This window comes from Tursiops truncatus, chromosome 17, assembly GCF_011762595.2.
Source record: "Tursiops truncatus isolate mTurTru1 chromosome 17, mTurTru1.mat.Y, whole genome shotgun sequence".
NCBI classification, from domain to species: Eukaryota; Metazoa; Chordata; class Mammalia; order Artiodactyla; family Delphinidae; genus Tursiops; species Tursiops truncatus.
Window position 1 is genome coordinate 66,668,379 of NC_047050.1, and position 24,558 is coordinate 66,692,936.

The 24,558-nt window shown below is 40.4% G+C and overlaps 1 long non-coding RNA gene across 1 annotated transcript in view; it reads right to left on the reverse strand.

Annotated features, from left to right (window-relative positions):
- Positions 1–24,558, reverse strand: part of LOC109549451 (uncharacterized) — a 110,634-nt gene that overhangs the window by 70,535 nt on the left and 15,541 nt on the right. Inside the window, exon 3 of the long non-coding RNA XR_002175734.3 lies at positions 16,590–16,677. This is a non-coding gene — a long non-coding RNA (uncharacterized lncRNA). The remainder of the gene's footprint in view (positions 1–16,589; positions 16,678–24,558) is intronic.

Consider the following 24,558-nt stretch of genomic DNA (forward strand, 5'->3'; position numbering starts at 1 on the left):
AATCTACAGATTCAATGTAATCGTTATCAAACTACCACTGGCATTTTTCACAGAACTAGAACAAAAAATTTCACAATTTGTATGGAAACACAAAGGACCCCAAATAGCCAAAGCAATCTTGAGAACGAAAAATGGAGCTGGAAGAATCAGGCTCTCTGACTTCAGACTATACTACAAAGCTGCAGTAATCAAGACAGTATGGTACTGGCACAAAAAGAGAAATATCCATCAATGGAACAGAGATAAACCCATGCACATATGGTCGCAAGAATATACAATGGAGAAAAGACAGCCTCTTCAATAAGTGGTGCTGGGAAAACTGGACAGCTACATGTAAAAGAATGAAATTAGAACACTCCCTAACACTATACACAAAAATAAACTCAAAATGGATTAAAGACCTAAATGTAAGGCCAGACACTATAAAACTCTTAGAGGAAAACATAGGCAGAGCACTCTATGACATAAATCACATCAAGATCCATTTTGACCCACCTCCTAGAGAAATGGAAATAAAAACAAAAATAAACAAATGGGACTTAATGAAACTTAAAAGCTTTTGCACAGCACAGGAAACCATAAACAAGATGAAAAGACAACCTTCAGAATGCAAGAAAATATTTGCAAACAAAGCAACTGACAAAGGTTTAATCTCCAAAGTTTAAGCTTTAACAAAGTAAAGAGTTAAAGGTCCCAGACAACAGTACCAGGAGGTAAGAATTTGAATGTGGGTATGGAAGTGGGTTTCTTAATAAAGTTTTTGAAATGGAAGAATACTGTTATAGGTTGAATGGTATCTTGTTAAAATTCATACATTGAAGTCCTATTCCCTAGTACCTCAGAATGTGGTCTTGTTTGAAACTAGGGTCACGGTACATATTAGATATAATTAGTTAAGAGAAGGTCATATTGGAATAGGGTGGGCCTCTAATACAATATGACTGGTGTCCATATAAAAAGGGGAAATTTGGACAAAGAGACATGCATAGAGGAGAGACAGAGGAGACACAGGGAGAAGCCAGCCATCTACAAGCCAAGGAAAGAACCCTGGAACAGATCCTTCCTTCACAGCCCTCAGAAGAAACCAATCCTGCCAACTCTTGGATTTTGAACTTCCGGCCTCCAGAATTGTGAGGCAATACATTTCTGTTGTTTAAGCTGCTCAGTTTGTGGTACTTTGTTATGGCAGCCCTAGAAAACCAATATGATGTCAAGGAATTATGAGGTTAGGTTTTGGATGGTTGATCCATGAGACTGCCTCTAGTGGATACCATTGGTACTTCACTCTTATTCCCTTGGATGCCTTCTACTGTTTCACCAAGCTCTGCCCCACTTCCTCCCCACTTTATTGGGCTTTATCTTCCTTCTGGAGGATAGCCCTCAGGCTACAGGAGCAGCTTTGCCCTCACCTGCAGACTGTGGGAGTTTAGAATCTCCATCCCTATACCCAGTGGTCCTAGACCGATGGCTGAAGGGTGAGGGTAGAGGAACAGCCAGCTTTCTGGGCTCTGAGGTGGAATCTCCACTACAGAGGTCTCCAGCAGGATAAGGATGAAGCTCCCTTCCACAGGACTTCATCTGACATCTCCCTCTTGGACTGCTTCCCCATTTTTTTTTTTCCACCAGATTCTCCTGGAAGTACTTCTTTCATAAATCACTTGCATCTGAATCCTCATCTCAGGATCCGCTTCAGAGGACCCCAGCCTAGGATAATGTTGACTCTTCACCCAGCACCTAAAATGACTAAAGTTGGGGTAGGTAGTAAGGCTGTGATTTCTCCACGAATACAGGAAATGAGATTAGTAAATGCCAGCTAGGGTGACAGTTGAAAGGCAGTATGGACAGATAGCATGTTCCTTAGAAGACAGTATTGGCACAGGGATGAAATAAATAACATGAGGAGGTCACAAAAGGGACCTAGGAAAATGTCAACACAACATCTATATCCTTGGCACACAGGCAGTCACATGTTATTAAGAATAACACGAGCATACTTATAATTATGATGCAACATAAGTCACAGCAGATAGACTGAATAGTTCACACACCTTGATTCTTAGCATGTTGTTTTACATCTTCTCGTTGTGCTCCAAGAGTTAAGGCAACATGTGTAACTTGTATCAAGGAAGTGACTTTTTCACCTGCAGAATTTGGCTCTGTGTTAGTGAAATGTTTTGGAATTTAAAGTGAAATTTTCCCTTTCTTTAAAATGTCTAAATGCTGTGTTGATAAATGTCACAGACAATAACGAATGTGCTGGAATGTGCTGAGGATAATGGGAGTTACTTTCTCGTTCACCTGAACCATGACTTCTGCATTTAGCAAGAATAATGAATGTAATTTAATACAGCACCTTTGTACGGAAGTGACTCAAAACACTTTTCAAAGAGAATATTAAAATGCTGAATTATGCAATAAAGACATAGATTTAAGCAGATAATAATAGATCACCTAGTTACAAAAGCACACAATGTAGCAGAGGGTACATTTATTTAAATATGCATTATATTGTTATTAGGTAGAAGAATGATCATAGAAAGAGAAGTCGATATGGAATAAGGAAAAAAAACGTCATATAGAGATTAAACAGCAATTTTAATGAATAGAGCCAGCACTACATACTGCAAAGGGCATGAAATCTAGACTCAGATGGAACATAATTTGATCTACCATGGGTGATCTTGGTGGCTTCAAACAGTCAGTTAACCTATTTGAGATTTAATCTCCCTACATATGTAAAATGAACTAATATTACCTGCTTTTTAGGGTTTTTAATGGGGAATTAATGAGATAATACATATTTTAGCAGGTGCTCAATAAAAGATAGCTTTTTAACATATTATCCTTATTATCAATGAGATGTAATAACTATAGCCACCTTTTACTTATTCATAAGGTCCTGCTACACACTTTAACATATATCAGTGACATGCCACTATACGTTAGGTTTTGAACGGTTGATCCATGAGACTGCCTCTAGTGGATATTACTGGTACTTCACTCTTATTCCCTTAGGCGCCTTCTACTGTTTCATCAAGCTCTGCCCCACTTCCTCCCCACTTTATTGGGCTTTGTCTTCCTTCTGGAGGATAGCCCTCAGGCTACAGGAGCAGCTTTGCCCTCACCTGCAGACTGTGGGAGTTTAGAATCTCCATCCCTATACCCAGTGGCAATCCTTAACTATCCCATCGCTCTCTATTTCAAGGAATATAGTCATAAATCATATATAGCACTTGAAGAAAAAAATTGAAATTCATCTACTTTAACCACTTTATTTAATACATAAAGGAATTGAGGCTCAATGAGGTGAAATGATTTGTTTGTAATCATACCTAATTGTAGCTACTACTTTGTTCCAGGGACTCTGCCCTGCACTTTATATGCATTACTATATCAGATTCTTATGACAAGTTTATGAAGGAGGTGTTCTTATTTATCCCTGAAGAAAGTGAGACACAGAAAGAGGAAGTCATTTGCCTAAAATTACACAGCTGTCCAGATGGCATAGCTGGTTTTCAACCTAGGTCCAGCTGACTCCTCAGCAGGTGTTTTCTGAGTCCCTACTTTCCTTCCACCTCCCCACCTGTGTATTCCTACTGAGCTTGCATGGAGCCAGGAAGCAGCTCAGGCCTTACTTTACTGGTAGTTATGCAAACAGGTTGCTGCTAACTACTGTCATTTCTCCTTTGCTAGAGATTTTCTGTGTCCCTGTGGGAAAACAAAAAAACTACTATATATTGTTGATTTTGTTTTTAACATCAAACAAAAGGTGAGACTTAAAATGCATTTTCAGATAATCCATATTTTATGAGAAGTGTTTGCTGGTCCACTGGCCATAGGACACAAATTCACACAAAAAAAGATTACTCTGTTGAATTTTTATAAGTCCTTGTGGCTACATAGTTTTTGGTTTTGTTTTGTTTTGTTTGGCTATGCAGTTTTTTGAATACAGGACAAAGGTAAACTATCAGCTACTTTGTTTTTATTCATCTTATTGAAGTAGAGTTGATTTACAATATTGTATTAATTTCAATTGTACTACAAAGTGATTTGGTTTTATATATATATATATATATATATATATATATATATATATATATATATATATATATATAATCTTTTTTTGGATTCTTTTCCACTCTGGGTTATTACAAGATATTGAATCTAGTTCCTTGTGCTATATACGACATCCTTGTTTTTCAAATATCAGTTACTTTGAAATGACGACTAAGGAAATGATGGTTGAGAACACAGAACTTTCACATCAGGACGCCAGCATGACTTTCTAAGCCTGCAAGATCCTTGGCAGTAGCCTTGTCTAGTAAATCAGCGTGTCAAAAGCAACAGTAACCCTTCCCACGGAACAGGAATAAAACCACTGAACTCTCCAAGGTGGACTTGGAACAGAAGTCTCCAAGACAACCTTGATACCCCTCATTCCTTTCTCACTCATTGAGGGCAAGTACAAGGGGTGATGGAATTCCTTTAACCTAATCAAGAGGCTCACTAATCCAGAACGACCCTAGAGGACCCAGATAAGAGAGTGAATTAATTGCCCATTGTAAATATCAGTATCCTTTGGCCAAGCCACCAACCGTTATTCTCTGATGTAACATGAAAAATTTTTACTTGGACTGGAACCCAGGAAGCAAATTAAAAAAATGTAATAGTTCATTTTAGCTTCCTGACAACAATCAGGGTAGGAGGATTTGCCACCAGAAATCCAAGGGAAACCAGATCAACGGTGGGATGTTTTCGATTTCATAGATTTCAGAGATGAAAGGCAACTTATACATCAGCCTGTCCAACTACCTTGTTTTACCCAGGAGAAAACATGGACCCAAGAGGCAAGACAACTTGTTCAAGGGCACACAGCTAGTTATATTGCAGAATTGGGTCTAGTGGCTGGTCTCCTTGTTCTTTTTCATTCCTTTTTCCATAATATAACATGGCCTCTCTAATCATGAACTGTGGTCTGGCAGTCCATCATCCATCATGTGTGTATTGAGCACTTACTATGTGCTTATCTATGTTTCCAGGACCAACTGTAGGGAAAAAACTGAATTAAGTAAATGATAAAGAGCATTATTAGTGTATGCTGTCTCATTTAATCCTCACAGTGGCACTGAGACCCTACTATCAGTGAGGAAACCAAAACTTGTTTACATTCACACAGCTAAGAGCAAAGATGTGATTCAAATTGAAGCTGTTTGACCGTATATTCTAGGCTTATGACCCTCTATCATTTTGCCTTTCACATTCCAGATGTTTTCCTCTTCAACTCGTGTACCCCCTGACTTATTTCCACGGGGCCTTTTTCTAATCCAGTTGTCAGGGATGAACCATGATCTGGGAGCTTACAAAACCCCTGACCTCAAGAAGCTGACATTCTTGGGGGCCATAGACCAAAGACCATAAATAAATACATGTGCAATATTTATCAATTTGGGATAAGGGCTAAGAAAGAAAATGAAGAAGTGAAAAGAAGAATCAGACTGACAAGAGGGGTGCTATTTGAGATATGGTAGTCAGGGAAGGCCCCTCTGAGGAGGGAGCTTCTGAGCAGTAGCTGAAAACGGCAAAGTGCAGGGGTGGATATGGTCACACAGGGAGATTTTGAGGAGACAACATAGTGTGTCAGTTAAGGGCACACACTCTTACACTGACGATCTACTGAACTGTTTATTGGCTACATGACTCAACTAAGTTCACTCAAATTCTCTGAACATCCTCTCTAAAATAGTACTAATAATAGTACTCACTTCTAGGGCCATGTGAAAATTAATTGAAAACAATGTCTGATACACAATAAATATCAACTTTCTTTCTCTCTCTCGAGTCTCTCTCTCTCTCTCTCTCTGGCTGTAAATGATATGCCCATCATAACTTCATATCATTGCCCTAGATGCTGTTTCCACGCTTTAAAAAAAAAGCAGACTTTTTTTTAACCTTTTATCACTTCAATAAAATATTATGGGGAAGGCCAATAAAATAAAATAGATAAGAGGGAAGCTGTTCTGGTTGACCCGGGGAGCAGAAGGCGGGCAAAACCTACTCAGCTCCACCCTTACATAACCCACCCCACGTGGTCCCGAGAAGGCCCTGGGCTTCAGAGAACACAGTTAATAACATTCCCATTTGACAGAGCTCCTAACACAATGACTGGCACGAAATAGGGGCTGAACGTGTAATTGTTAAAATAGTGGTGAAAACTGCAAGGCCTAGCCTCTCGGCTCTTTGACTTGTCTGAGTCAGGAGATTACTAGGCCATACTGCACATAGCCATCCTCCTGGAGGAGGGTTCTGGGGTTGTTTATTTAGCTCAGGTTCAGTCACAAGTGTAGAACATTCTGTGGGTGTTACCGGAACTCGGTATCATGGTTCATCCCGACTCAGATCACTCCAGCTAAGGCTGCCAGTGACCTCCCCTGGGGGGATGGCTGGGATTCCCAGGCTCTAAGAGAGCAAATGGGCCTCCTGCTTCTCCTTCAGCCTAAGGGACAGCCCCTGTGGCGTCCTCATCCCCAAGAGCTGGAAGGGGCCCCGGCAGGTGCGTCTAGTGCCCCGTGAGGGAGACCACTCTGTGTTGTGGAGCCTGCTACTTTAGATTTCTAGAAATCTCTCCATCACCTGGAGGCCAAGTTATGTTTTTATCACTTTTGTGTGTCTTGCTTGTAGGCTGCTGTGAATTTGGGTGTGGTTAGCCCAAATATGGGTCTGTTGTTGAGGGTTTAGTGGTCTCTTGCCTGTTCACTTCACTTCACCGCAGCACTTTACTGAGCCCTCTTTTCTTCAGTTCCTGAACCTCACTTTCTTCAAGGAAAGAGACTCCTGTTTGTTGAAGACCCTCCTAGGTGGCAGCCAGAGGATAGGCATGTCCAACTTCAGAAACTTGTTTAACCCTCTCAACAGTCCTATGAGGAAGAACTTATCCTCTCTCTTTAGAAGAGAGTTCAGGGAGTGAGTGAATAAGAGAGAGTCATTTCAAACCCAAATCGGGCAGACTCAAAAGGGTCTTTTTTCCACTGTGCTGTGCTCTAATGATAAAATCCATCTAATTAAAAAACAAAAGTCTGGTGTACAGTTTCATCCTCTATGAAACAGTCACATTTTTAAGACCTGAGGTTTACTTATCCAAATGTATTTTTAGATGGAATAATTTCAGGGACAGTGTATAGGTATATGTGTATCTGTGTGTGGCAGAGAAGGTAAACAGAATATGTGGGAAATTAAGGATGGTGTTTTCCTAATCCTTTGAAGGACAGTGGTTTTCCTAATCCTTTGAAGGACAGTGGTTAAGAACATGGGTTGCAGACTAAGACAGACAGGTTTGGGGTGCCAACCAGGACTCTTTGTTGTATGGCTTTGGGCAGAAAACTATCTTGATAAGTCTCAGTTTCTTTCAAAGAAATTGAAATTCTTTGTACTTTAGAGGGGGTGTTGTGAGGACTAAATAAGATGTTTATAAATTATTTAGCATATGCCTGGCACAAGTGTTCAATAAATGTTAACCTCTAATAGTCTCTAAGTACATATACCTCATTTTAATCCTGTGAGGCTTCTATAAAGTAGCTATTATTGCCCATTGTATGTGTGAACAGATTGAGTCTAAGGGAATTTGAAATCAATTGATCATGGTAACAGAGCTAATAAGTGGCAGAGTTGGGAAATGAACCCAGGCTTACCTAGCTACAAAACCTGCTTATTTCAATTAAATCACAGTGCCTTCTATGTTGAGTGAAATTCTGCTTTCCAGCAACTGGGAAGCAACATACTATAGTTTTCAAGGACATGACATAATGCTGCAAAAATTACTTGCAGTACTGAAAAACTTAGGTGAGATAATAAAAATAAAACACCTTGCATATAGTATTCACTTGTACTAAATTTCCACTGGTATTTCCATCGCCAGGACAGACCCTGGTACAGAGCAGGTGTTCAGTAAGTGATGGCTTAGTAACTGATGGCATACACTTTGAGCTTTGGAGGCATCACAGGTAAACTCTACCTCTACTCAAGCACTGTACAGATAGAAAAGGGTATTTATAACATCTTTTTCCAGTCTCTTCTCAAGGCTACCTATTGCCAGTTCCCTCCCCTTCCTTCTGGCCATTTCTCACGTCTTTGAATGTAGGCCCCATAGAATGGCTGCCTGGGTCACTGTGGGAAAGCCCAAAGGAGAAAGTCACAGGTTTGACTCCCTCCTCCGCCCCCGGCCCGGGTCACCTAGCCTCATTTCCGTTTCCCAAACAAGACACACTTTATGAGACACTACTCTGATTTTCCCTTCTACTCTTAAGAAGAGAAAACTTTAAAGCACGGTTGAGGGAATTTAACCTGGGTGAATTGAAGCCCACTGGGTGGAAATATTTGATGAGCTTGTAACACTTAGATTAGAACCTGAGCACCACACATTTGCAATGGGAAGTGGTTTTTTAGATCTCCCCAGAAGAGCTGCCTCATTGAAATCTTTGTTCTTAAAATGGTATTAACCTGCTTTTACTCTTCACCTCTAGTTCTCTTCTCTACCTGTTAACCCACAGTGTTCTTTCTCTTCTAATGTTAGAAAATATGACATTGTGAATACGTGCAAGTGGCAAATCACATGAGGGTAACAAATTTCCCGAAGGAGGTGGGGCACTTTTACCCACACAATTTTAGCTCACCTGACAAGTGGTGGGGTGGCAGAGAGCTGGTACTCTACAAAGGTGTGGAGGGAAGCCCGGAAATGTTACCTGATTCCCTAGGACAGACAATTTGACTTGGATGTTCTCTAGGGCCTGGATCCCAGAGGAATCCAACATGCCCTTGATTATAGACTAAAATTCGTGGTTTCCATATCGAGAAAACTCTACTTTCTGGAATCTGGGATGAACAGCCCTCAGTGAGTAAATTGCTAAGGTCCTTTCATTTATTCACATACTCATTTAGCAAATTTCCTGGTGATACCAATTAGCATTTATGGAGGATATCTTCCCTCTGCTTTTGTTTGCTGTTTGTTTTTCTTACACATCCAATGTTGTGCTGGTGTATTTTATTTTTTAATGAATTATTTTAATTCATCTACATGACCCTTCTAAGAGGTGAGATTGGTATCATCATTTTTAGATGAGGAAACTGGAGCACAGAATATTTATTACTTACTAGTACTCTTAATTGTGGGATTGTTGGAACTTACCAATATTCGTGTTCATTACCAAATTAATAAAAGAGCTAAAATCCAAGCCCATAAGGAACTCACAGCCTCCTGGATGACATAGCTAGCTAGCTAAATTAAAATAAGAGAGATGTACTTTGAGACTTAACTTTTAATAACATGAAAATCAAAGTAAAACAGTATAACCTCACACCAAGTATATATAAATAAGCTTTTTAAAAGGTACATAGGCAAAAGCTCAAAAGAAAGATAAATTTTTAATACTATAAATTGAGAAGAAACTCAGATTATCACAGTGGGAAATATCTGAGCTGACATTATGGCAACGTGAGAATGGATAATGGATACAGAATAGACTTGTATGGTTGATGGTTAAGGTTTGAAGGTCCCCTATGTGATTAGGAAGATCAAAGCTTGAGCCTGAGTCCAGTACAGAGGTGAAACTTATATCTTGCAGATATAGGATCCTATAAGGGTTTTCACTTGTATTAACAGGGCCCTGAGTGTACAACAAATGTCTCTCGTAAGAAATCAAAACTTAAGGCTATACCACTTGAGGTTATAAGATCTGAGTTTACAGTTCCCATGTGGCATAGTAATCTCAGAGTTACCGATATAAAAATTAGTTCTAGATCCACAAACACACTGGATGTCACTCTTGAAGACAGTATAAAGCATCCACAACTTGGCCTGTGAGATCCCAACTGAGAAAGAATCCACCACCACTGAAGATGAACTCACAAACACCAATCATAAACCATTTGAGAAAAGATATATCACAAGGGCAAGACAGCAAACACAACCACTGGGGAGACAGCATACCAAGAATTCAATATAATAGAATAACCTGAGGACTATAAAATTTTTTAAAATTGAATATAATAAAGATAAGTTAAAAAGGAATTATGACCAAAGTGAAAGAAAGGTGTACTATGAACAAAAGGGCAGGTGCATTTTATAAAACACACACACACAACCATGCATATACACACAAAGAGAACTTCTCAATATGAACAATTATGGCTGTAGGGAAAAATTCAGTGGAAGGGTTAAACAGCAAATTAGATACAAAAGATGAAAGAATTAGTGAATATAGATCTGAAGAAATTACATTAAATGAGCTTCCACAAAAATAAAGAAATAGAAAATATGAAACAAGAGCTATTCTATGGAGTATAGAATAAGTTTGTCCAACATGCATCTAGAAAGTTATCCCAAAAAAAGAGAGTAAAGAGGAGAGGGGAAAGTAATATTTTATAGAAGTATCCCAACTAAAGAAAACTTTGAATCTTCAGAAAAAAGAAACACATTAAATTTTGAGGATATTAAAAAACTACAAACTTCAGTTAGACACATAGTGGAGAAATACAGAATACCAAACATAGAGGAATGATTTTAAAAGCAAGTAGGGAGTAAAGACAGTTACCTATGAATATCCAACAATTAGACTGGCACTAGCAATGGATGTTGGAAACCAGTGAAATCATATTTGCAAAGTGTTACAAGGATGAATAAGAGGAATGCAAAGAGCAATAATGAGCAAATGAATTGAGAATTATGTAGATGAATGTAAATGAGGCTTGACTGTAGAAAACAGAAAGATGATTACTAATTGAGGTGTTGCAAAAAGGATAGGATTAAAATATTAGTTATCAATACCATGAAAGATAAAAAGTGGTGCTAAAGAAATGCTTGTCGTTTGGGAGGGATAGGCAAATGTAAACTCTGACATTGCTAAATCAAAGTTAAGTGCGACGATGTTAAGGATAATCTCTAAAGAACTGCACAGATGTGAGAACTTTTAAGTCGGTGGAGCATGAATAGAAGTAGGAGTCAAGACAATCCCGCCTAGTTGAAAGAAGACAGGGAAGAAGGAAAAAGAAGAAAAAAGAAGGGAAGTTAGAAAGCACAAAGTAGTATGAATGGATGAAATACAGAGGCCAGGATTAGACTCATTCATAAATGGAGACTAGTCCATGAAAAATCAGCAGTAACGAATGGACCAGCCAATATATAGTATTAGAAAAATTGATCCTCCAAATTGCAATAAATAAGTACGTAAGTAAGTTAGGTTCTTACCTCACACCAACCACAAAAACAAATGCCAGGTGAACTAAGGGCCTAAAGGTGAGCAACAACGCTTTAAAACTTGTAAAAGAAAATATGAGGTTACTTTTTACTGTACTGGGTAGAAAAGGAGTTTTGTATTTTAAAAATAAGGCACAAAAAGACCAAACCACAAAGGAAAAGATTGATTAACTTTGAACACCTTGAAATTCAAAGCCTCTGCATAACAAATGGACCAACATTGAAATGGAATGACACAGACAGGTAAAAATTATTAGCAAAACATGTTGTTGGTATAAAAAACAAATACAGAGAGGAAAAACAACCTATTTATAGAATAGGCATTTTTTTTTAAACTGGCAACTTATGAAAAAGGGGACAAGAATGGCCCATCAACAATTATATTCCCTTCTTCATTTTTTTAACATTAATATAAACAAGTTTTAGGAAATATCAAGTGTCTGTGAGGATGTGGAGAAATGGCAGCTGTTGTTTGCTGCTGGCTGGAGTTAGATCAGAAGCCATTTGTAAAGCAGTTTGGCAATAACCATAGATCTGAAGAGTGCACGCAATGCTTATCAGGTTTCTCCTCCCTTAGGCAGATTGTATATTTTAGGAGAACCACCCCTGGGTCTAGGGGTAGGGCATGTGGCTCAGTACTAAATTCTATGTATAGAAATGCATAGGTAGAAATTCTTCTATCTGCCCATAGAGCAGCTATAGGACTTAAGGGGATCCCATTATACCAAAGTCAGCACTTTTATTCAATGTATTCCTCCTTGCTTTCTGTAAACTAGGAAGCAGGAATCCTGGGCAGACAATGGCAATCATTTTGGGACCACTAGGGGAAGAGCTTGCCAATGAGAGAGGCAATGCTGAGCAGCTGGTGCTGAGAAATGGAGAGAAAGCGATTCTTGGTCTTATCTTGTCACTATACGTAGCTTCCCCCAAAATTAGTTGTCTCTAGACTTCCATCATATGAACCAAAAACACTGTCCTTTGCTATTTAAGTCATTTTGAGTTTTTATTTGTCCTTGTAACTACAACCAACAGCACCCTAAAACAAGCAGGATTTAACTAGACACAAGGAAAAAAGGTCATTAACCCAGACCAGTGGGTTAAGAGGAATATTGTGTTATGCATGTATTTGCTCTGCTTTGAGTATGTTCTTCCATACCACCCTGTACTTTCCAAGTTTATCCATTTTCACACTTAATTGTTACTGCTCCTTTCCTACGTAAAATGTAGGTGCCATGTCTATCTTGGCCACCATTGTATACAGAGAGCCCAGTCCAGTGCCAGGCACATGGTAGGGACTTTATAAAAACTTGCTGAATCAGAGTTGAACGAAAAGCACAAAGCAGAGCTGGTAGGCAGGATCCAAACCAATAGCTGGCATAATCCACATAGAGCAGAATTTACTGGGCATCATGTTTAGTTCACAGGCCAAGAGGCAGGTTGTGAGGAAAGTACCAAGTGCAAAGTACCAAGAGGAAAACCACAGCTTAAGAATGCCATAGGAGAAAAGAGCTTGCAAGTTCATTCACGCATTCATTTATTCCAAAAGAAATGGAGATCAGGACTTACGTACGATGGCTCACGTACTAGGTGCCAGGATCTATCCTAAAGACTTTTTTGCTTCTTTTCATCCTCATGACGTGATGTGATGGAAACCATCACCTAGTAAGTGCTTAATTTATTGAGTAATAGTAGCTGGATACCTTAGTAAATCCAAATCCTGTATTCTTTTTACCTATCAAGTTACTTCCCATGAAGACTGATTGGATGCCTCCCATGAGACAGCAAAGCCAAGAGCAATTGCCGAAGCAACGAGAATAATCCTGGCAGATGGTGCTCCATGGATTCGGAACACCTTTTTTCAACCCTGGATGTGCAGGATGCTTTAAAAGTCCCAGTGAACAAAGTTTACTCCTAACAAAGTTTAAATTAGGGAGAGAATGGTAAATCCAACGTATGTGGACAAAAGGAGACTTCTGCCTTGATTAATACAAAGAGTAAAGTTTTGCAAGATGGTAACAACAGACAAGGTCAGGACAGATGATGGACTCAATTAGAATATAAACTATTTATCTAATAGGAGCTAATAAATTTAATTTAAAAGGGGACTAGATATACCCAAAGAAGGAGGCTGTTCCACAGTCAGCTGCTTGAGAGTCTGTTCTGTGGCAGGAATGAGCAAGGAACCAATACAGCCTTAGGAGACTATGGAAGGAATGTACTAGAGTTAGCGACATTGCCACAGGCAAGAGAACTTAATGGATAAGTGCGTGGATGGTAGAGTTAGACTTCTAGGTTATGATCCCGTCTCCTCTACTCAGAGCAGCAGTGTAAATTTTGCAGAAGACAACACAGAGGTCGGAACCGTAGCCATTGCTGTGAACAGTCTTTTCTACGACAAGAGAAGCACAGGCATGTGGACTGGAATTTGGGAGGAAGAGAGAAAGGGGCCAGTATTGAGAGCAAATAGGCCAAGGGATAGAACAATGGAGAAGAACAAAGGAAAGGACAATGTCTGAGAACAGAGGGAAGACGGCGTTTCTACAACAGGGAGCCAACAGAATCTAGCGTTACTGCGAGGTCCAAGGAATTGAGGCTTGAGGCAGGATCTGGGGTAACACAGAGGCGGTTCAGGTACCGTGATGGGGGCAGAGATCCAACTATAGATGGTTAGAGCTGGCCAATTTAAGCCAGGTGTGGTATTTTCCCCTTTGCCTGTGAATGACCCAATAATGGTCATAGATCAGTGAGACACAGAGAAAAGCCTTCTGGGAAATTTTTCTCATTCTTAAATAAGAACTCAAAAAGCGACATTTATTCCCCTTTTCTAATTTTGCACATTGTTCCATGAGGATGTGATGTCTGGAATTACAATAATCACCTGTGCTCATTAAGAGAAAAATACAAAAGCAAAAACTGAGACGCTGGAGATGGCAGGATCTCAAGGCTGGGGGGGTGGTCAATCCTGGAAGCATCCTACTGCCAGAAGTGCTTTAGGTAAGACAATGACATTTTCTTTTATTTATTTCATTGTTGATTGGTTCTTGGGCTACCTATGTCAAACATATACTAACCAGTATTTTGGTTAGGACTAAATCAGTGAAGACGTAAGGATTGCAGGCCACGTAGTAGGTGATCAAGAATGTTATCATCGTCATAACCACTATCATCATCATCGTGGAATCATGGATCTACTGACCCCAGACCAGTACTTTCTACTTCATTGCCTCCCTGATCTCAACAGAAAATTAAAATCTCCTTTCAGACTATGACACGATGTGTTCCGAGGAGTGGGATGATAGCCTGAGAAGGACAACAAGAGTCTTGTCTCTTTTAGAAATTGAGGCTGTGACAGAGATTTGATTATTGATGGCACTGGGTTGTGTCTTTTAGATAATGAGATATTTGCAGGGTAAAGTGAAACCTTTGGATAACAGGTGCCCTATACAAATACGGGTGTTACTAAGTGGATAATATTTAACAAACACTCCCTCCTTATCACAAGTAATTCAAAGCAATAGCATAGGATATTACAGTCCCTGGCAAGCAGTGGGGAGAGTGTGGAATCCTTACATTATTTCTAGTAATCGATAAATAGGGAGAGGTGCAGAGCCTCTCACCATCCTGCTTCCTGCTTTCATTCAGGTTGTTCAGAAAGATGAATGTTGCTTTAAGAAAGATAATGCCAATGTAAAGACTGTCTTCATCCTCCTAGAACCCAATAAAGAGAATCAAATCAGGTACGTGTGATGAAGACCTAGATGAAATGAGAGGCTATTTACTTGCCGTTGAATGACAACTAGAATGATAATAATAATAGCATCATGAAGAAGACGGAGTAGAAGAACAGGAACTTTTATTCCTCTGGTTTCCTCTTTATCTGTACGTTTCATATGTAATCTCTCTCTCTTTTTTAAATATATACTTTATTTATTTATTTATTTTGGCTGTGCTGCACAGCTTGTGGGATCTTCGTTCCCCGACCAGGGATCGAACCTGTGCCCCCTGCAGTGGAAGTGTGGAGCCCTAACCACTGGACCACCAGGGAATTCCCTATAATCTCTCTTTAAGTTTGATGTTCCAACAAGCCAGTGAAGTAGCCTCATTATCCACATTTAACAGATGAGGAAACTGCTGCTCAGAGAAGTTGACTTATATATCTGGGATCACAACCAAAAAGTACAGATGAAGGACTTAAAATCATGTCCCTGAGTCCAAACACCATGTTGCTTTTGCTTAACCACATTGCCTTTCATTTCTTTCTCTCAAGGATGAGACTCTTGGGTGGTCAGAACTTAAGACTCGCAAATGACCTTCCTCCTACCCTTGGACATGTAAGCAGGTGCCTCTGTGAAGAGCTATGTTGTGTAGGATCCCAGAAGACCTGGCTCAGAGTTCTGACTAAATACTGTAAGTGCTTTGTGATCTAGGGAAAGCGTCTCTCTCTTAGCTTCTCTTTCTTTAGTTTTAAAAGCAAAGAGCCCTTACTAGATTGTCTCAGATTTATATTATAGTGTAATGATTTTCTTCTCTTCTGTTTTGTTTTATACCAATTGACCTCTATTTAAAAAAAAAAAGAAAGAAAGAAACTAACATGGAAAAACACTCCTGCTCACCTGTGCTATTTATACTCACCCTACATAGGTGTTTTCTTAATGTGCATAAATAAACAAAGGTACTTGTGAATGTCACTTTTGATACATACGTTGCCAGTTCTAATAGTACAGAATTGAACATTTTAGTCATAGGGACTTCTCTGAGTCACAAAGTGAGCATCACGTAAAAGCTGGCCAACAAACGCTCACACAAATCAAACTCATTCCAGAACCAAGTTGTTGGCTGACTGGATGCTATCCCACTCACTCTGTTCCAGACTCTCCTGGCTGTACAGCTCTTCTGGACAATGAAAGTGTGAGGATCATTCCTCTTGCCTCAGACTAGAAATCCAACTAGACTTCTGACATCATTCCTTAAGACGAACTGGATTTCCTCCTGGCTTTGTGGCCCCAGAGTTCCTTCTTCCAAAAACATTTAACCCCAGACACTCAAGATCAATGTAGAACTTCTTCCTCCTCCTTAAATGGCCCTTTTTTTTTTTTTGGAATCTGGACAGCATCCATTCGTGTTACAAACCACACCTACTACTTTGTAGGCGCATGGGTTTCTCATTTATTCTTCAGAACAATCATGTCATGCCAGGAAGGACAGTCCCATTTCATAGAAAGGGAAATCGAGTGATTTGATCGCTTGTCAAAGCTGATGGTACTCCTGAGAGGTTAACCTAATGTCCCAGCCTACACGTCTCTGCTCTAACCCATCTCTACAAATTGTCTCAATGCACTCTTACCTTTGATGGCAACGTGATTTCTATGAAGGTTTGGATAAACTCACTTCTTTTCATGATCCATTAATGTTCTCTGCCTCAGTTTTCCCATCTATTAAAAAGACAAAAAGTAATAAGGTTGAGTTACCTTTGTTTGGTCTGTGGAAGTACTTTGAATTCTTCTGAATCAGCATGAATGCAAATTGCCTTGTTATTTCACTGTTTAATGGTATCTGCTTGGAAATGCAACTATTAGTACACAATACACGATAAGGCTTATAATTATGGATGACAGAAATTGCTTTTGTTTTGTTTTGTTTTGCCCTTACCACCTTCATCCCAGTTTACCTTCCTGAGTTATAGCTGCCTCTGTAGGGGTTAGCAAAACATATTTTAAAAATCTAAACAATAGGCTCCTTTCCCAAGGGTTTGGAAATTGATGAATCATCTTACTCTGCTTGCAGCATTCAAGCTGTGTGTTTGACACATGGGAGGAAAAGTGGGCTCTTTGAAATGCGAGCTGAGTAGAGATCATGTCACCTGCCTGGCGCGTGACCTGTTCCACTCACCACCTGACCCCCTGTGCCCGACGTCACCTGGAGCCTGAAATCTGGAAGCGGAAAGTCCTTGACTGGAGTCAGCGCAGAGAAAATCATCACCTGCTTGGGCACAAACATGCCTGGTGACTGCGTCACTGTTTGTTGAGTGGGATCAGCTAATAGTTGCACAGCGGGCCTTCAAAGCCCTATGGTGGGGCTGATGAAGTTTCTATAAATGCACTCCCTGTGTGAAGGCCTTGGACTTTGAATCTCAAGTACACTGGGAGCATTTTGAGCTTGCCGACAGGCTCTCTGGCGCACTCTATTTGGTTAAACTGCAGTGGAAAAGAACTGACTTCATTGCCACCACCCATTACCTGGATCCAGCCACACTCCTGCCTGAGGGCTTTTGCATGTGCTGTTCTCTCTGCCTGGGCAGGCTTCCCTCCTGGGTGCCAGCATGACTTGCTCCTGTGTTTCACTTAGTTATCTCCTTACAAATCACCTCCACAGCGACTTTTCCAATTGCTCTCTTTCTCCTTACCCTGCTTTGTACTTCTTCATAACGCCTGATTCTATTTTACATATTGATTGGATTAGTCGTCTGTGGTGTGGTTTGTTTCGCTGCAGAAGCCACGTTTTTGTCCACTGCTCTGTCCCCAGTGTCTGTAGTATACCTGATCCAGAGTAGGCCCTCAAGAAATATTTCTTGAATAAATGAATGAGTGAAGGAACTATTTTCCCTCATTTTGCAAGTAGAAAAACTGAAAAATAGAGGGAGGGAATAAACAAGTCGAGTTCGACAGCCACTTAGTGGCAGAGTTAGTATTAACACTTTGATAGCCTAACACACAATCCCGTTTTTTCTCTTCCATTTAACACTGTTCTCCAAATATTTGGCAACTAAGACATCCTTGAGTCACCATTTGTTTACCAGTCTTGAACCATTTTATGTCTATGGAGATAACTAGAACTTTATGAGGGATAAGTGCTTATTAACTCGGTTCTTACTGAATTTATCTGTCTTATAACTTTTCAAAGGCAAAGTTGACTGAAAGTTTCTTAAGCTACCTGCTAAATTTTAAAAACATTTTTTAATATAAATGATTATGAGCATTTATCATGTAAATGTGGATACACATAAGTAAAATAAGTATTGTGATCCCATATGGAAGGCATCTTTTAGGTATCATGTGTATTTAATACCCGAAATCATGCTGTATGCAAAGTTTTCTAACCTGTGTTTTGACATGTTATATCTCAGACATGTTCTGATGTCACAAAATCTAACACCGGCTGAGGGGCTGCATATATTCTGATATCTGGGTGCGCCATCATTTTACTTAACCTTTTTCCTATTATGTATCATTAAAGTTACTTCCATTTCTTATGTATTGGATTTGTAGGTTTTAGTCCTTTTTTTTAGCTATTGTATTAACATTTCCATACTTGTCAAAACCATGCAGAGAATAAGCTGCCCAAGTTCTTACTAAAAATGCCACAAATGATCTAAAAAATCCTGGGCTGAAAGCTCAAAACTCCTCTTCGAATCAATAAACACTGAAGATTTCACTCACATGCGCTTCCGGGCTCTGAGGCTTGATGTGGACCGTGGGAGCATGGGGGCAGTGGGGCTGGACACACTGGCCAGTCTGAGAGCAAATAGAGGCTCGGGGAGTGTATTTATGTTTCCGCCCTATGTGTGCAACTCTGGCCTTTGTAGCAAAGGAGACAAAAAGCCAGACTCTGCACCTTGATGACCTGGAACAAGTTGTACTGGGTCCGAGTCAGCATGACTCAGCCCAGAGTGAGACTCAGTAGTTCTGCAAAGTCTTGGCTTTGTCCTACCTCCCGTGACAGTGGGGAAGGGAAGGGCCCCTAAGGGTCTGTCTATCTGAGAAAGCACCCTGTGCTCAAACAGATTGTGGCCAAACCTGGTGGGTTATTTCAGCCATAATTCTGGTTGATGATGGCCTAGCTGCGTACCTCCCATGCTTGGAAAGCTCCAGTCAATGCCACCTCTCCCTGTAGCCTTGCCTCAGTAGTAACTGCCACCGTTGACTGACTGTCTCCTCTGTGCCAGCGTGTTATGCCAGGTGCTTTCAATACGCTGTCCTTTTTCATCCTCAAAGAAGTCCTGAAGGCAAGTATTATTGACTGCACTTTCCAGATAAAGACACAAGTTCAGAGAGGTGAAGGGAGCTGCCCAGAGTCACACAGAGCTGGGATTTACAGCTGGACTGTTGGACTTGAAGGCTCTTGCCTTATGCACACCTCTGGTTCTGCAGAGTAGAAATCATTCTTTATACTCAGTTCCCATGACTCTTAGGACAGATGTCATGAGATACACTGCATTAGATGTATCCATTCAACAATAATCCCATTTAATGGCCACTTAGTGTGCATTTACTTTGTACCAGGATCTCTGATAGTTTCCACTGAGAGAGTTGAATAAAAGACTTTCTCTGTCCTAAAATGGAGGAAGGTAAACACAAAGGACAAGATTTTGGACTATTTAAGCCTCCATCCTTAGGACCTAGAATACTATATTCACCACAGGAACTAGCTCATCATGGAAACTCAATAAATATTTGTGGAAGTAAAGGAGGAATGCAGGATGGGTGATACATCATAAAGCACTTAACACCTGGTCCGAAGATTTTACTTGGTATTTGTTGTGCAACCTTCGGGAGCTATGAGCCTGCCTCCTTATTTGTAAAAGCGGGGATAATTATCCTTGCCTGATTCCACTCAGTACTACTGTGGATCCAAGGGACCAGAGGCTCAGCTATGGGTGCTGGAGATACTAAAAAATGTATCTCATCATCTTCAAAAGTATCAGGAACTATGATCCTGCAATCCCACTCCTGGGTATATATCCAGAGAAAACCATAATTTGAAAGGATACATGCACCGCAATGTTCACTGCAGCCTTATTTACAATAGCCAAGACATGGGAGCAACCTACATGTCCATCAACAGATGAATGGTTACAGATGTGGTACATATATGCAATGGAATATTACTCAGCCATAAAAAAGAATGAAATAATGCTATTTGCAGCAACATGGATGGACCTAGAGATTATCATACTAAGTGAAGTACGTCAGACAGAGAAAGACAAATACCATATGATATCACTTATATGTGGAATCAAAAAAATGATACAACTGAACTTATATACAAAACAGAAATAGACCCACAGCCATGGAAAACAAACTTATGGTTACCAAAGGGGAAAGGGGGGAAGAGAAAATTAGGAGCTTGAGATTAACATATACACACTATTATATATAAAATGGATAACCAGGGCTTCCCTGGTGGTGCAGTGGTTGAGAGTCCACCTGCCGATGCAGGGGACACGGGTTCGTGCCCCGGACCGGGAAGATCCCACATGCCGCGGAGCGGCTGGGCCCGTGAGCCATGGCTGCTGAGCCTGCGCGTCCGGAGCCTGTGCTCCACAACGGGAGAGGCCACAACAGTGAGAGGCCCGTGTACCGCAAAAAAAAAAAAAAAAAAAAAAGGATAACCAACAAGAATCTGCTGTATAGTACAAGGAACTCTACTCAATATTTTGTAATAACCTATAAGGGAAAAGAATCTGAAAAAAATAGATATATATGTATGTATAACTGAATCACTTTGCTGTACACCTGAAACTAGCACAGCACAGTAAATCAACTGTACTTCAATAAAAATAAATTTAAATAAACAACAAAGTATCAGGAACTATAATAATTGTTGGTCAATTAACCTACCAACATTTATTGTGTGCCATATGTCAGGTGTTGGACTAAGGGCTTTACAATCGCTGTACATGTGTCCTTTCAATAACAACACTGGATTGATGTAAACAGTTCAGGTGGTATGCCTGAGACGGTACAGCGAGCCATGGCAGAAGTAGGGTCAGACCCCCAGCTGCCCAATGCTAATGTCCTGGCTCTCACGCCTGCTCAGTCATTGGTCACAGTGGCTTCACGAGAAAGTCGTCCCACCAGAAACATTTCTCTAAGAAGAGAAATAAGCACTGGTTCTGACAACTACCCACTGAGTTAGAATCAGCCACAGGAAGTCAATTCACTCACCAGAAGTCAACCCCAGAATGCAGAGCTTTGCAAACCCAGGAGTCTTTGTTACCCTCAGATCTTCATCTTCCAAGTCCTCTCAGTTCAGGATCCAAAGCCATCTTGCTTCAGCTCTGTCTGCTCTGTCTATGCCTCTTCATATTTGCTGGGGAGTAGGCGAGGAGGGAAGGATGTATGCATAATGTGTATGAAATTCAACTGAGGTGCCCAGGGCATTTGGGGAGAGTGGTGGAATCCTGAGGTTTTTGTATAGAAGCGACTTCCTGCCTCAGCTCTTTTCAGGCGCCCGTCCTTTCTTCTTAAACCTTTGCAGTTCCCTCTTGTGTCTCTGCTCCTGTGTCTCTCTGCTTTGGCTCACACTTCACATCGCTGCTCGAGTGGCCTTTGTTGGACCAGTTGAGCCTCTTTACCTTCCTTTATATTGTGGCCTTTATAATACAAGGGGGAGTCTCTGAGCTCCCAGATTTCATCTCATGCTCTTAAACTCACCCTCCCCCCAGCTCATTCCTGCATGCCGAAGCCTCATGATGGTCCTTGAAATTTCCACCGCCGTTTGCAGGTCCCTCTGTGCATCCTGTTATCCGGGTCTGGACTCCACTTTTTTCCCCTATTTTTCTTGGCGATCTGCTATTTCTTCAGGGCCAAGCTCAGGCAACAGGCTTTTGTGTAGGGCATTCTAAGTGGTATTACCTTGCTTCCTCTTCTGTGCTCTTGTGGTACAAGGTACCTAAGTCAATTCTGACACGTCTCCCATTTTGCTATTGCTATTTCTGTATGTCCCTGTTCTTCCTGCTGGGCCATGAACTCTGTAAGGACAGGGATGATGTCACATTCATTTTTATATACTTGTTACCTAGCACATAGCTTGGCACATAGCAGTTGCTCAACACACACCTACCAAGTTTAATTGAATGGAGAGCCTCAGGCATGAAGAGTAACTGGCAAAAATTGTATAAAACTTGGGAAAGAATTTGAAGAGTCTCCAGTGCTTATTAAAGAGTAAAGAATAATATTTTAAAAAATTATAGTCTTCATGTTGGCTTTTAAAAGATAAAGTTTGGGGTACTGAAATACTCAAAACAAAACAAACAACCAAAAAAATGCACATGAAAATTTTTATTTTTAGGCTCCCTCTAGGACTTTCCGAGAAGTCAGGTTCTATTTATGTATTTAATTAACCTCTGTCCCCAGTGGTTTCTTATGATGACTTTCTGTTTGAAGAGTTTATAACAGTGAATAGTCCTGAAACTGACTGATGTTGGCTTAGTTAGATTGATTTCCCAGTTCTCCAGGTTTACCATTAAGGTTGTATTTCTTCATTAGGTTTCCTGCCATCACCTCCTCAGTTCCTCTGCTTCCAGGTCCAGCCACCTTCTTGGCTCCTTGTCACACCACCAAAAAGATAAGGAAAGGAAAGGGAAGAGGTAGTGGAAAAGAAGAAAAAAGAGAAGGAAGAAGGGTTGTGATACTTCTGAATCGCCTTTACAATTCACAACAACCTGTTTTTTATTGTCGATATCCGTTGCTTGCTTGACCTGGCACTAGGTGACATAAATGAGGTAGGGGTACCTAGGTCATGCAAACCTTCATGCATGTGGAGATTTTGGAGGGATGAGATGAATAATGTATGCAACATTCTTTGGTTATGAAAGAACCATACTTAAGAACGCACCCATTTTTTCCCTGTAAGGTCCATTTACCTGGTTATGGTAATGGACCTACACTGTTGGCAAACTTGGAGCATAATTTCCATCTTGGGCCACACAGCCCCTATAGAATTTTTAGGTTTTATTGGCTCTTTTATATTATTCCCTGCAGACCCACAGACTTAGAGAACGAACTTATGGTTACCGGGGGCACGGGTGGGGGGAAGGGATAGTTAGGGAGTTTGGGACCGACGTGTACACACTGCTATATTTAAAAAGGATAACCAACAAGGACCTACTGTACAGCACAGGGAACTCTGCACAATGTTATGTGGCAGCCTGGATGGGAGGGGAGTCTGGGAGCAGAATGGATACATGGATATGTATGGCTGAGTCGCTCTGCTGTGCACCTGAAACTATCACAACATTGTGAATTGGCTATACTCCAACATAAAATAAAGAGTTTAAAAAAATTTTTTCATTTTCAAGCTTTACTCAAGAGCTTAAAAAAAATCTTCATTAGCAATCTATTAAACTTTTCATCTGTAATCATTTTTCCTGTTTTGCTTTTCCTCCTGCACTCCCCACATACATATTAAGTCTGATATGATGACCTGACCATTACTCCTTCTGGGAGCTGATGCATGATCACGAAGACTCTTCAGCCTGATGTCTTATCTCCTCAACTGCCTTCCTTTTCTCACAGGTTTGCTGTTCGTATCCCCAAAGAAACAGAGGGACATTTTCTACACTTTGCTGTCATTTTTCTTCTTGCATCTTATCACGAGCTTATCATGGCCAACATGCATCTTGGAAAAGTGGTCCTCTGTAGAAAGGGTGACACTTCATGATTGAATGGAATCTACCCTGAGAGATGGTGCTAATCAGACTAATCCTTTTGCAGTCTTTTTTTTTTTTAATTTCATGCCATTCTTTTTCCATGTCCCTACTCACTCCACCTCTGGCCTCTTCTTGGTCATTTCAAAACAATCTTCTAAAAATCAACTCTGAGCCTTATTAAGAGAAGGGTCCCCTCTTATTCATCTCTGAACCTACAGATCAGAGATTGCTTCCCATTAACTGAATTTGCTTTGGTTTAGTCTATCTTCTCCTTTGTCACCTGGACCATAAATGTGCCACAGTTGGGTTGCCAGGGATCAGGTTTTGGAATCAGAGTAGGGCATAAACAATAGGTTCCTCCTTCCGAGGCAAGTTATTTGTACATAGTGAAGTCAGAAAAATCAGTGCTTGAAGGATATGTAGAGATGCTTTTATCCAAGATCTATTGATATAAAATTATATACAATTAGGTGTAGACAAGTATGGTAAATGTGATCAGGTAGGCATGAGACCCCAGAATCCGGCAGGATCAGATCTAAGGTGAGTACAAGCATAAGAAAAGTGGGACAGGAGGAAAAACAGACAGAAATCTCCTTATTCCATAATAACTGAGACAATTTCACAAGTGGCCCCAAAGCGTATACATCTCATCATCCATCCATTCCACTCATCCTTCCTTACATCTACCCATTCAATTAGTATTGATTGGGAGCCCATTACAAGCCATCAATGAAGCCATGTGCTGTAGCTATCAAAATGTAGAATATAGATGTTGTTCCTGACCTCGGTGAGTTTATAATTTGCTCAGAAGTGAAAGGATATAGACAAGTTCAGCAATACTCAATTCCAAAAAAGTCCATTAATTCTGCCCCGCCCCCACCAA